Below are 14,012 nucleotides of genomic sequence, written 5' to 3'. Positions count from 1 at the left end.
CCCCCCCTTATCTGCTCGTTTAATTACTATGGATGTGTCCCCTTTAAGCGCCATCAAAGCGCTATATTCACTTCTGGTGAGGTTATATTGCTTCCTTTTCTTTTTTTCTACACACTTTTTAGTCTCCTTAACCAGCTGAGCGGTCTGGACGAGCTCAGCTCGTCCAACACCGCCAGCGGCTGCCGCTCAGGCCCTGCTGGGCCGATTTTAACGAAATAAAAAGCAGCACACGCAGCCGGCACTTTGCCAGCCGCGTGTGCTGCCTGATCGCCGCCGCTCTGCGGCGATTCGCCGCGAGCAGCGGCGAAAGAGGGCCCCCCTAGCCGCCTGAGCCCAGCGTAGCCGGAACAAAAAGTTCCGGCCAGCGCTAAGGGCTGGATCGGAGGCGGCTGACGTCAGGACGTCGGCTGACGTCGATGACGTCACTCCGCTCGTCGCTATGGCGACGATATAAGCGAAACAAGGAAGGCCGCTCATTGCGGCCTTCCTTGTTTATTCTGGGCGCCGGAGGCGATCGGAAGATCGCCTCCGGAGCGCCCTCTAGTGGGCTTTCATGCAGCCAACTTTCAGTTGGCTGCATGAAATAGTTTTTTTTTAATTTAAAAAAAACCCTCCCGCAGCCACCCTGGCGATTTAATCAGAACGCCAGGGTGGTTAAGGACTAGTTTCTCAAAAAGTTCCAATGCGTTACTAGTGAATGGAGGATCCAATTTACTCTTAGGTCTTAATTTCTTAGGGATTTCAACCTCCGCTCTCTGTATATCTATAGCATCTCTGTCCTTCCTTGGTCTATTAAGACTAAACCAGGTCTTCCATCTGATGTTCCGTGTGTATTTATAAAGGTCAACTTTGATATTAAACATATTGATGCCAGAGGTAGGGACAAAGCCTAGTCCCTTATTCAGTACACTCAGCTCAGCTTGTGTGATCTCCCTGCTCGAGATGTTATATACAGTACAGTTTCTATCCCACACGCTTTTATCTTGCTGTTCCACCAGCCCTCCATGCCTTCCCATATAGTCTTCCTTTGACAGCGCTGCTACATCGTCATTGCCATTACTCACTGTTCTTTGTAGCAAGTCCACGCTCATCTCGGGAGTATCTGTCTGCCTGCACATTGTTATTGCGGCTGGCTCCGGGTGGCTGGACGGTTCACTGGTTGCTGGGGATGTCCCTGCGGTATTCCTCTGCCGCCTCTGCCGCGACCCCTGCCTCTTTCGCCTCCGGCTCCGCCCCTTCCTCTTAGCGGCTTCCTGTTTCCGCCCTTGGGTTCTGTGGGCTGCGTATAGGAAAGGCTTCTCACTCAAGATTTTGTCGCGAGAGGCTATAGTGAGAAGAGGTGTAGTGAAATTACAGCAGAGGTGTTGGAAATGGATAGGAAGGCATTAAGGGAGTATAAAGTAGATATAGATAATCAGTCTAAAGATGTAAATTTTATTACTACCTTTTGTAATGAATCCAGATTCTTACGGAATGCCGTTCTCAAATTTTGGCCGGTTATTGAGAGTGATCCCCAGCTTGTCCATACATACAAGAGTCCGCCGAGATTTGTATATAGGCGGGGGAGGTCCTTGAAGGACCATTTGGTGCGGGCAGATATTGGCCGCACAGAGGTCAGAACACAAAGGTTTTTAGGCCCAGGAAAAGTAGGGACATACCCTTGCCTTAATTGTCAACATTGCAATAGTATCATTAAAGGCCCTGAAGTGCGTCACCCTAGCTCAGGTGTGTCTATTCCACTCAAACATTATGCCACATGTGACACTAAGGGGGTGGTTTATCTCATTAAGTGTCCGTGTGGACTGGCATACGTGGGCCAGACCACACGAGACATAAAAACAAGGCTTAATGAGCATAAAAGTACTATACAGAACCCACCTAAGATCAAAGAAGGTGAGGTACAGGTTAAAAAAGAGTCCCCGTTGGCACGTCATTATATTGAGTTGCGCCATAGAGTTACACAAATAAGATGGCAGGTGTTGGAGGTGGTGAAGTGTCAGGAAGGGGTTGACCAGAGGAATACTCTTTTAAGGCGGGAGGCTTGCTGGATGGACAGGTTGGGGTCTCAATCGCCGGGAGGGCTGAATGAGGACTTCAGCCTCAGATGCTTTTTATAGCTTAATTTATCATTGTTGTTGCTGCTCTTTCCCCTTGTAAGGGGTATGTAACTTTAAGCAGAGTGCCCGCCCTCTAAGAAGAGGGCGTGTTGTTTTAATGCCTATATATGTTTGTCAGAAGGATGTGAACTTCAGCATTTGAGAAAGGGCCTTTGCCCGAAACGTCATGCTGTCGGCTTGCTGTTGTACTACTGCTGTGTAAATGCAGTAAAAAAGCTGTCAAGCACCTTGGAGGGTCGAGTTCTGACAGGCCAGTTTTTTCATGTTGAACCTCTCTGGGCCTCTTACTACTTCCGGGTCGCAATGACCCGGAGTAGTACGCCTGCGCTGCCCGGCGGAGCGCGTCCTAGATCGCGCTCCTGTTGCCGGGCGCTCTCTGCGCATGAGCGTGACGTCACTCATGACGTCACGCACATGCGCAGAGAGTGCCCGGCAACGGGAGCACGATCTAGGACGCGCTCCGCTGGGCAGCGCAGGCGTACTACTCCGGGTCATTGCGACCCGGAAGTAGTAAGAGGCCCATGAATTTAGAGATGTTCGCCGGCGAACGGTTCGGGAACCGTTCGCCACATCTCTAGCCCCCACATAACGAATTTTTTCTGGTGAATGCTCCCACATTGCGTTTATTTTCTGGTGAATGCCCCCACATTGCGTTTATTTTCTGGTGAATTCTCCCACATTGCGTTTATATTCTGGTGAATGCCCTCACATTGCGTTTATTTTCTGGTGAATGCCCCCACATTGCGTTTATTTTCTGGTGAATGCTCCCACATTGCGTTTATTTTCTGGTGAAAGCTCCCACATTGCGTTTATTTTCTGGTGAATGTCCCCACATTGCGTTTATTTTCTGGTGAATGCCCCCACATTGCGTTTATTTTCTGGTGAATGGCCCCACATTGCGTTTATTTTCTGGTGAATTCCCCCACATTGCGTTTATTTTCTGGTGAATTCCCCCACATTGCGTTTATTTTCTGGTGAAAGCTCCCACATTGTGTTTATTTTCTGGTGAAAGCTCCCACATTGCGTTTATTTTCGGGTGAATGCTGCGCACATAACGATTATTATCTGGTGAATGCTGAGCACATAACGATTATTTTCTGGTGAATGCTGCGCACATAACGATTTTCTGATGAATGCTGTGCACATAATTATTATCGGGTGAATGCTGCGCACATAACGATTATTTTCTGGTGACTGCTCCCCATATTGCGATTATTTTCTGGTGAATGCTCCCCACATTGCGATTATTTTCTGGTGAATGCTCCCACATTGCGATTATTTTCTGGTGAATGCTGCGCACATAATTATTATCGGGTGAATGCTGCGCACATAACGATTATTTTCCTTCAGACTGGCATCTTGCTACTAATTGCCCTATTTCCTCTGGGTGCTGCGTATGTTTGCAAATTGCACGTGGCAGCCATGCTGCTGGAAAGCGGAATTGATATAGCCATGCCATGCACAGCTATGGGGATTTGGATATGTGTGTGCTTCGGTTTTGCGAGGGGGGGCTGTTGTTGCCGGGAGGGCCCACATCCAGATTCCGCATCGGGGCCCAGAGGTTTCTAGCTACTCCACTGGCTAAGGAGCTGTGGGTCCCGATGCAAGTTTTACATTGGGACCCCCCATGCACTCTATACCTAACAATTGATACAGTGCACTAAAACCTGCCAATGGCAACTACAGTGTCAGAGGTGCAAGAAGAGGATGAAGAACAGTTTAATGATTACCACTATTCACAGTATCTATAGAAGTGATTATTATGAGCACATGACCAATACAGAGCTAATGCTGTGGTTGAGGGAGGGCCCCTCTGGCCCAAGGGCCCCAATGCAGTTGCAACCTCTGCACCCCATATTGCTATGCCCCTGATCTTCAGGTTCACTGAGCAGCTACAGTCCAGACACATCATCTCCAGGAAGAGAAACTGGGAACCTCAGCATCTGGTGGCCAATGTTACATAAAATTAGACATCCATGGATCAGTCCTAATATGCATTTGGCTGGCTCTCTCATAATCTATGCATTTATAAATCTGATTCAAAGAGACTTCAATGTTTCTGACCTCAATGCCCTCTTCTACAGAATCCACAGAATTGGGCAGAACTCAGCATACCGATATTATGGTTCCCGCTGCAAGTGGCATCAAGGCAGCACCTGCTCACCCCCCCCCCCCCCCCCCCGACCTCCCACCAAGAAGACTGAACCAGCTGCTTAACCGATAGCAACGCAGCATGCTATATGGGGATCGTGCATCAATAAGCCATCACCTTACAAGTTTGTGGCCTGAAACCCACTAGAGCATTTTTTGAGTGTTTAGGGAGCGCATTCAATCACTAGCGATTTCCCTAAACGCTCTGCCAATGTAAATGGATAAGACAGATTCCACTAGAGCAATTGCTATTAAAAACCCTTTCCACTCATATGTCCCGCATAGCAGGACATTGCGAATTTCCCGTTGCACTCGTATGTCCCGCTATATAATCTCAGCGGCAGTTTGCAGGCACATCTGTGGGGGGCAAAGTCTGATCTCTCTCCCCTTGTATAGTGGGCATGTAAGAGTACATGCCCACAAAGGTGGTACCCCCCTGCCCCAAAACGGAAGTGTGCGATCAGCCCTACCAGGAAGTGACCAATGCATTGAATTTTCCTTGCTGATTTCTTGCAGATTCCTTGCTTATTCCTTACTGATTCCTTCTTACTGATTCCTTCTTGCAGATTCCTTTCTGCAGATTCCATTGCAAATTTCTTGCATAGTTGCATAGAAAAGCAGTGGCATCCTATGCAATGGACGTGGAGGAGCGTCTAAATAGTAGCCAACATTTTATTGCTCCAATTCCCAATCGAAATACCAAAGATTGCACCGTGTGTAGTGACATGAAGACACCGGGTGGCAGGCATAAAACCACCTATTGGTGCGAAACTTGCTCACGCAAGCCAGGATTACACCCAGGAAATTGCTGTATAATTTACCATACCTTGGCTTTCTTCTCTGCTACCAGCCAATAGAAGATGCCAAACTGTCCAAATACGGTATTAAATTGGCACAACGAAGGAAAGAGGCGCCTCTTTCCTTCGTTGTGCCAAGTATACCCCCGAACATATCCTGTCCGAGGGGTGGTGACAGACCACTAGTGGTGTCGCCACAGTGGATTCTGTCCCGTGTTTTCCTTTAAGAGAGTGACCATCCTTCTGGTTCTGGCTAGGACCACCCCGAGTGGAGTCAGGTTTGTTGTCTCCACCTGCTTACTGTGGTTGGTTGCCCCCAGCAACCTCCTTTTGTGAGTAGTGATTTTTATTACTTACCTCCATTGTGATTACTGACGTATTGCACTACTGGCCTCCTGTACCTTTTTCTACAGGGTGCTGTATCACCCCTACCACAATTGAAGGTATTAAATTAAACGTTATAATGTGTTCCATGGGCGTAACAATAGGGGATGCAGCCCATGCGCCCGCGGCGGGGGGAGAGAACCGCCCCCCCCCCCCCCCTGGGGCCCGCTCGTGGCCATTTTGGGGGGCTGGAGGGGTCGCACCATGAGGGGAAAGCTATGGTCCTCCCCCTCCCTCACCTCGGGCTTTCCCCTCTGTGCTCCCCTCCAGCTTCAGTAGCTATACAAGACAAGTGCAGCGAGCGGAGCGGCGTGCAGCGGCAGGCAAACATACCTTCTGTGCGTTCCAGCGCGGACACTTCTCGCTCTAGTGACTGACGCGACTTCCTGTATAAAACAGGAAGTCGCATCAGTCACCAGAGCGAGAAGTGTCCGGATGCACAGAAGGTATGTTTGCCTGCCGCTGCCCGCCGCTACGCTCGCTGCGCTTGTATAGCTAGAAGCTGGAGGGGAGCACAGAGGGGAAAGCCCGAGGTGAGGGAGGGGGAGGACCTTCCCCCCTCCCCTCCGAGTGTGGCCATAGCTTTCCTCTCATGGTGCGACCCCTCCAGCCCCCCAAAACAGCCACGAGGGGGGAGGGGGGCCCGCTCACAATTTCTGCAGGGGGGCCCGGGGGCTCTTAGTTATGCCCCTGATGTGTTCTTTAAAGTAAGATATGCAATGTTACTATGTTATGTTCCATGTTAAAATGGGAGAGTAAGAGGGAGAGTGCATTTCTGTAAAAAAAACCTCAGAGCAGAAACGACTCCTTTTAGGAAAAATCTCCGAGTGGAAAGGGTTAAGGAAATCACAATCGCAAGACATGCAGCATTTTTGGAGCGTTTCCACTCTAATGCATAGTCTAGGAGCTGGGAAATCGCTCCCAAAATCGCTTGCAAAACACTATCACAAATCACTAGCGATTGCGATAACCTTTTGTGCTTTCTAGTGGGTTCCAGGCCTGTTTCAGGTAGCAAAAAATCTAGAACTTGCCCTGCTCTGCGGCCAACCATATTTCTGCAGCTGACACAGGCGTAATGTAGGAACGCGGCTCATCTGTCAACTGTTCTGTGGACATTCTTGTTATTCGTGACATTCCAGCTTCTCCTGATTGATGGGGTCACCTCCAGGTCCTCCTTCTGCAGCCTTTCATCGGAGATCATGTCAATCCTGTTGAACTGTATAAACTACAATGTGTGTAAGTGGTGCGTAGGTAAAGCTAAGCTACAACGCGGAGCTTGCAGAAGGTATGCAACACTTCCTCTTTCTAAAGACATGTAACTGTTTGCAGAAGAATGCAGTTGGGCTGCTTGTGTAGAAAATATACAACAAGCTTTTCTACCCGCTGCATTCTCGGATAACTGCTAAAAACGGATTTTTCTCCATAAGGTTTAAAGGGAATTTGTAGTGAAAGAAATATGAATGCTGCCATCTAAGCTACTTGCCTGACTTTCAAGTCTATTCTATGCCTCTGATCGATTCTGATTCTCTGATCCAGATGAGCATGCACTCGAGTCCGTCCCAGCTGGCTGAAAACGTGTGACTGACTTAACCCCTTCCCGACAGCCTAATGCCGGTAGCCATCAGGAAGGTGGCAGCCCCAGGACCGCCTAATGTCGAAAGGCGTCAAGAGCCGTGGGCGGGGAATTGCAGGGAATGCGTGCAAGCATGCGCGATCGTTCCCTGCAGTGACACGGAGCGGAGCGATCGCGGCTGATAGGCTGTATAATGGCTGAAAACAGCCGCTATCTACACGTACAGTACTGCAATCTCCCTCGAGTGGCTCTGAAGATGATCACCTCTCATAGGCTGATGCCTATGAGAGCCAATCACACTGATTTGCTCTTGGGGGGGAAGGGAGGGAAGGAAGATAGAAAATTAGTAAATTTTAATAAAAAATAACATAGCTCCCAACTGTCCCTCTTTGGGAGCCCTGTCCCTCTGTCCCTCTTTCCTCCTTATTTGTCCCTCTTTCAGGACTTTGTCCCTCTTTTTATGTAAATATATATATATATATATATATATATATATATATATATATATAGAAGCTTTCCAGAGGCGCCAATAGAATAAAAGTCACTTAAACGAGCTTAAAACCGATGGGGCAGTGGTGGGCCTATCCCATCCATGCAGACAAAGCAAACAAAGGAAGGACTGTGGCATCAACAGTCAAACAACAATTTATTTATACTCCACAGTAAAAATAGGCAACGCGTTTCACGGGCTCAATCCCGCTTCATCAGGCCAATCAAAAAAGAGCATACAGCTTATCAGCATCAAAACCACACTGAGCGCCTCTACAGAGGAAAGCTTCTACATATTGCTAAGTCCACCCTTGGTGGAGGGTTGTACCCATCTTCTTCCCATCTACAGAGAGCGACTTTTAATCCTGAGTGGGGTCAGGTTAATCTCCCCACCGGCCTTCACAGTGGTTGCCTAATGGTAACCCTGGTTTGTGAGTATTAAATTGTTATATTACTCATTATTAATTATCATCTATACAATATCACACTATTGGGCTCTTGGTGTCCCACCTCCCTTTATATATAAATATCTATATATATTTCTCTACTAAATAACATGTTTGATTGACTCTAAACTTTATTTCCATCCTTTAAATTGATTAATTACTAATTTTAAAATGTTAATTTGAAGGAAAATTAACCAGAATAGAAAGGACCAGTGTGGTTTGAATTATAAAACATATTTTTCTTATGAAATCTTTATGGTATGTGTGACTAGGGGGCATGGCGGGGGCATGATCAGGGGTGTGGCAGGGGCATGGCTTAAAGGAGTCATCAGGGTGATATGAGGACAATAAGTGCTACTTACCCCGGGCTTCGTCCAGCCCCAAGTTCCCAGCATGTCCCTCGCTGCAGCTCCGCGATGTGTCATTTGTCTGTAAAGCTTCCCGGTCCTCGGCGATGATGTCAGGCTGACCTGGAGGCACTGTCAATCACGGCCACGTGGACCAGAGCGTATGCTCCGAACCACGTGGGGGTGATTGACATCGCCGCTCGCAGAGACATCATCGCCGGGGACCGGGAAGCTTTACAGGCAAATAACACACCGCGGAGCTGCAGTGAGGGACATGCTGGGAGCTTGGGGCTGGACGAAGCCCTGGGTAAGTAGCACTTATTGTCCTCATATCACCCTGATGACTCCTTTAAGTGTCCCTCTTTCTCATCTCAAAAAGTTGGGAAGTATAAAATAATAAGAATAAAATTTATAAAAAACAAAACAAAATGCTGACGCAACAATCGGACGCCACCAACAGAAAGCTCTGTTGGTGGCAAGAAAAGTTGGGAAGATTAATTTGTGTGCTTAGTTGTATGGCTCTGCAGCGAGCTGTTAAAGCTGCAAAGCACTGAATTGTAATAAATCACCTGGTCACTAGGGGGGTGTAAGCCTGTGGTCCTTAAGTGGTCAAAGTGAATCTGAAGCGTATTTAAAAATCCCCAAAAAACAGATACTCGCCTAAGGAGAGGGAAGGCTCTGGGTCCAATAGAGCTTTCCCGCTCCTCCTGCGGTCCCCCGGTTCCGGCACTGGATCCCCCTTTAGCAGTCTGCGACTGACAGATAGGTGGGAGACTGCTCACTTCCGCCCCTACGGGAGGCTTTGGCAATCTCCAGGAGCCCGAGTGCTTCTGAAGACAGCCGCTCCGTACTGCGCATGTGCAAGGACACATTCTCGCCCATGCGCAATACGCAGGTGCGGCAGTGAAGCATAGAGGAATCCTGCAGCGCTGGACCAGGTAAAAATGACACGGCTCTATGTGCTACAGTGCATAGAGGGAGAAAGAGGCGGGCAATAGTTTGTGTGTGGGGCGGGGATAGAGAGGAGTACTATATATATATCTTTTTTCCTCATTGGTTGGCTGCATTTGTGGGGGAGGGGAGGTTGAGGGGCCTATAAACCTTGGGGGGGATCATACATTTTAGATACACCCTTGGATCTGATGATCGAAACTGATAGCCATGTATAAGTGTATGCCCACCTTAAAAATCATCTGCTCTCACCGTGACCTGCTTGACATATATTGCAGGACACGCCTGCTTCTTCACACAACTGGCAGCATTTCTCTCTTGTGTTGTCTATTAATATGGTGTTTGTCCTTGCTCTCCCTCTTCTCCCCTTCCCCCCACATACACACCTGCTCTATTTTAGACTACAGGAATGAAAGAGATCAGCAGGACAGCCAGACAGCTGGCAATGCATTATTTACAAGGTAATAAATATGTCAGTCTCCACATGCCTCTCACAACAGGGTCTCTTTAACATAGGCTGCCTCTGTCCATTATGCCATGCTTCTACTGACTGAAGCCTTGCATGCACATACTGTCGGGACTTCAGTTCTGGGCTGAGTGCTGTAGAAACGGGTCTGTTGTCACGTGTTGCTATGGAGAGGAACGGATGGACGATGCATGGCGCTCGTCAGAGAGGGAGCGGTAAGGAGGAGAACAATGCGCCTGGGGGTTAGACATTAGTAAAGATCCAGCATACCCAGGCCCAGATTTACATCACTGGAGCCTATAGGCCCAGATGTTCAGGCACCCTAGACTCCGCCCTCCATGAACCTACAAACCCCCACCGTACTGCGCCACAAGTGTGCGTGGCTGGCCCAGCTGTCACTTCTCCCTTACTTCCCTTGCCCATTATAGATAGCTGCCCCTTAGTATTAGGTAACCAGAGATCCTCAGTATTAAGTAGCTAGAGGTGCCCCCAAGTATTATGGAGCTAGAGATGCCCCATACTGAGAGAGATCTGGTCAGTGGAATCTCATTTACACTCCGCTCTGGACTTTGCATTTGCAAGGCAGGAGGGGAGTACTTGGGGAGGGGAGTAAGCCGCCTTTTCATCATCAGGCGCCTGTAGGCATGTGCCTACAGTGCCTTATGGTAAGTCCGGCCTTGAGCATACCAGATCTTAAAAGTGATGTGAGGGGCTTCTCTATACATGCCAGATTCTCAAGCCAGGACAAGGTCCTCCAGCACCCAAGGCTGAGACACCAAAGTGCGCCCCACTATCCCTCCCACCCCAGCCGTCCCACACTGATTGCTATTAGACTAAGAGGCGCCCCAGGGCCCCCAACACCTTAATCTCTACTTATCTGGCTTGCAGTCACTGCCGTGTATCCCCTTTTCTTATTTCTCTCTGCTTCAAACACAATAGGGGAATGATAGCTAAATGAATTGTGTGCCCCCTCCTACACTGCGCCCTGAGGCTGGAGCCTCTCTCGCCTCTGCCTCGGCCCCGCCCTGAGTGATGATCCATAAATGACCCAAGAACTGGAAAAAACCCCTCTAATATTGCTTTACCTGGAGCTTCTTTCAGCCCCCATAATTATTGTGGCCCCTCAATATCTTCTGGGTCCCCTCTGTTGTGCTGCGGTTGCCTCTTTATTAAAGAGGGGCTAAGAGGGGTCTTTAAAAGCTCTGAGCAGCTATGCTCTGTGCTCTCTGAAAACCTCCTCGACCATGTGCCCAAGTGGCTGTGCATGGCAGCCATGGCTGGGAGCATCCTGCGCAAGTGTGGTTAAAAAAATAGAGGAAATCAGGAAGGGGCAGGCATTTTTTTCACACCACTGTATATTATGATGGTAGGGACATTGCACTGGTAGACAAATTGTGTGTGTGAGGAAAGGGTGGGGAGGTGGGGGGATGAAGTACAGAGGCGTATCTAGAGGGGTGCAGGCATGACTCTTGCCATGGGCGCCACAGCACCATGGGCGCATGCCTGCCCCTGTGCTGTACCCCACGCCTCCCCGTCACTCAGACCTTAGATTTATTCTGTTATCTGGGGAACATGGCTACTTAATTTATGTATGTGGGGTGCACTTGGCTTAGTGTTATAAAAGATGACAGAGAGGGAATAAGAAGAGATATTTCTGAAAAAGCAACTGCAATATTCCGCGCCCAAAAACACAGCCAACCATAACATGTACGAAAGTAAGAAAGCATGCTGTTCTTGGAGGGGAAGGGGGTTCTTACCGGGGAGGGGGGCACAATTTCAGTGTTTGCCATAGGCTCTATGTTACCCAGATACGCCCCTGAATATAGTGGAATAACATGTATAGCATTGGAGCATTGGTTTATTTATACTAGTGTGTGTTTAAAGAGAAACTCCGACCAAGAATTGAACTTTATCCCAATAAGTAGCTGATACCCCCTTTTACATGAGAAATCTATTCCTTTTCACAAACAGACCATCAGGGGGCGCTGTATGGCTGATATTGTGGTGAAACCCTTCCCACAAGAAACTCTGGGTACGTACTCTTGGCAGTTTCCTGTCTGTGAACCCTGTTGCATTGTGGGAAATAGATGTTTACAGCTTTTTCCAACTGCTAAAACAGCAAGCAGCAGCTACATCACCTGCCAGCAGTAAAAATGTCACCATGTGATAAATGTCAGAATATAAATCAGGTATTTAAAAGATTTTACAATGGGCAAACACTGACTAAATCATTTATACATAATTATTGTAAAAATTCACTTTTTTTATTACATGATTTTCACTGGAGTTCCTCTTTAAAGCATTAGATTATGCTTAAAATAATTGGTTAAAATGGGTCCCTGATCAATAATTCCTTATACGTATGTTACTGAATTTAGTGCCATTTTATATTGCTAGTATTTTTACAGTATAAACTGGACCTCTGTATCTACATTGATAGTAAATTAGCTGCAGTGTGTGCTGATCCCTGTAATGTATTCTTTCATTCAATAAGCCATTATCAAGACTAGGAAGGATTGTGCGTAAAACTATAAATACTATTGATTCGGTAAATCCTCTTGATCATTATCACCTTCATTTTAGTATAGCCCCACCAGGTCAGGTGTGCCAGAAAGAGCTTATAACCTGACATCCATCCTGGCTTATAGAGGTCTATTTATACTTACCTGGGGCTTCCTCCAGCCCCATGAGGTGCGTGGGGTCCCACGCCATCCTCTCTGTCCACACCGTTCTCTTAGAATCCTTTCCAGGGCCGGATTTAGGCCAAGGCCGCCTAGGCCATGGCCTAGGGAACCACAGGAGCAACGACACCAAAGCAGCAGGCTAAACTGGTGCAGTATTTGCAAGCTTGCAAATGCTGTAATGCAGGGAGATCAGGTGAGGGCCTGACCGCCGTACTCTGCTGCTAGCCACCTGTGCAGCAGCCACCTTGCTCTCTGTGCACGTTGGCATTGTGGCCGGCGGCTATGGACTTGGGCAGCTTTGGAGACAGATGGGAAGAGGAAGCTTCTGCACTGGAGACCAGACCAGCAGAGAAGTGAGTGACACTGATGGCTGCTGCGGTGTGGAGGCGAGCTGTACTGAAAGAGGGAGGGATTCAAGGAGTCATCAGGCTACCTATACTGGAGGGGGAGGGGAAGGGGGGTTCATCTTACTACCTATACTGAAGGGGGGCAGCTGGTGACAGTGGCCTTGGGTGGTAAAGAGTACAAATCCGGCCCTGATCCTTCATGGTAATTTGGCCAGTCGTGCGCTTCTGTACATGCGCGGCACACCCCCACATGCACCCTGCGGCGCTTCCGTACACAGGAGCATTCTGCACAGGCGCAGAACACTCCCGGGGACGGTAGCGCAACAAGGGGTACGCGCGCCTAGCCGCACATGCACAGAAGAGCTCTAAGAGCACAGAGTGGCCTGAGAGACCCCATGCACCTCATGGGGCTGGAGGAAGCCCCAGGTAAGTATAAAAGCAGCAATATAAGCCATCTCAGGTTCCCTTTAATTGAGGGTGATTATTTAGAAATTCTATCTGGGGTCTGGTATGCTCAATGCAGGGGCGTAACAATAGACCCTGCAAGAGATGCAGCCGCAGGGGGTGCCCAAAAGCCACAGGAGGCCCCCATCCTGAGAAACTGACAAGTGAGGGCAAGTAGAGAAAAAACTTTCTGCTATCTGCACAATTGTTCTAATGACTGCATCTGCTCAGCCACTGATAATGAATCCTACAAAGTTTTGTAGACAAAGATTTGTAGCCAGTCCCTATTCAGTGTGCAGGGGGAGGGGGGCCCAGTGATTTCTAGTTACGCCCCTGGCTCAAAGACAAACTTTAATGGAGGAAGGTGGTCAGATCTTTCATAAACATTGTTCAATAACCTTTATACTGTCAGTGATGCGGCGGGCCCTTACATCAGTTCAGTGTGACAGGGCTGGCGGGTGACCTTTTTAGCGCGCTTTACGGGAATACTATATGCTGCATGTAAATACTATTTGGTCATCCCTGAAAGCAGAGCAGCAGCTGTCGGAGGCCGTTACCTTCCCCAAATAGAAATTCCAGCAATGCTTTAAAATAGATTTAGAAATAGAGTTTATTTGAAAGGGTCCAGCAATTTCACATCAATGAGAAAGCCCTGTTTTCCATGAAATGATCTTATAGGGGGGGGTCATGAAAAGCCCAGCAGGATCTGAGCCACTCACCAGACAGGTCATGCCTGCTACCTGCAGGAATGTCCCTTTGTGCACACAGCTATGCGGGCTGGTGGTGGTGGTGGTGACAAGAATGCAGGCCCTCCCT

Source organism: Hyperolius riggenbachi, chromosome 12, assembly GCF_040937935.1.
Source record: "Hyperolius riggenbachi isolate aHypRig1 chromosome 12, aHypRig1.pri, whole genome shotgun sequence".
Lineage (NCBI taxonomy): Eukaryota > Metazoa > Chordata > Amphibia > Anura > Hyperoliidae > Hyperolius > Hyperolius riggenbachi.
The sequence above is the reverse complement of the archived record's forward strand: the minus strand, read 5'-3'. Positions refer to the sequence as shown.